The 598-nt window shown below is 35.5% G+C and overlaps 1 protein-coding gene across 1 annotated transcript in view; it reads left to right on the top strand.

The window, feature by feature from the left end:
- The window catches only part of LOC105462820, a 4,117-nt gene that overhangs the window by 1,824 nt on the left and 1,695 nt on the right, over positions 1-598 (top strand). The gene's annotated exons all lie outside the window — the stretch shown is intronic.

The raw sequence follows: 598 nt of genomic DNA, 5'->3' as shown, positions 1-598 counted from the left end.
TCGTTATATCCATAAATGGTCGGAGCGATCGTGATTATTACGATGACGATGAAAGTGAATGCGAGTGACATGCTCGGTTCACGATGTAAATGTACTTTGTCGCAGTTCTTCTTGAGAATGATTGAGGCGTGATTCACTACGTACTGTATGGGAAAAAAACGCGAGTATGATATATATAGATAAAAATCGAGCGAGATGACAATGTATACACGTATGACGCATACACGTCGTATACACATGCATGACGCATACACGTATTTACTGTTTCGCGATATGGAAATTGGATATTATACAAGGAGAAATATAAGAACAAGAAAATAAAATAGTCGTTCTTTCATTTTTAAAACTTTTATATGTGGTAAATAAAAAGTTTTATTCAATATTTGTATGAGAACAAAAAGATTCGAACAAATCTGCTACTTAGGACCGCCACCAGTTTAATAATTCTCTTTTATTTATGCTGAGATTTATATATTATGTTGTAGCCATTCCGTTTTGATCTGCTACTTAGAACCGCCACCAGTATCTGCTATTTAGGACCGCCACCAGTACTNTACTATTTAGGACCGCCACCAGTTCTAATAATTCTCTTCCATTT

This window comes from Wasmannia auropunctata, unplaced genomic scaffold, assembly GCF_000956235.1.
Source record: "Wasmannia auropunctata unplaced genomic scaffold, wasmannia.A_1.0 LD336095.1, whole genome shotgun sequence".
Classification (NCBI taxonomy): domain Eukaryota; kingdom Metazoa; phylum Arthropoda; class Insecta; order Hymenoptera; family Formicidae; genus Wasmannia; species Wasmannia auropunctata.
The sequence above is the reverse complement of the archived record's forward strand: the minus strand, read 5'-3'. Positions and strand labels throughout refer to the sequence as shown.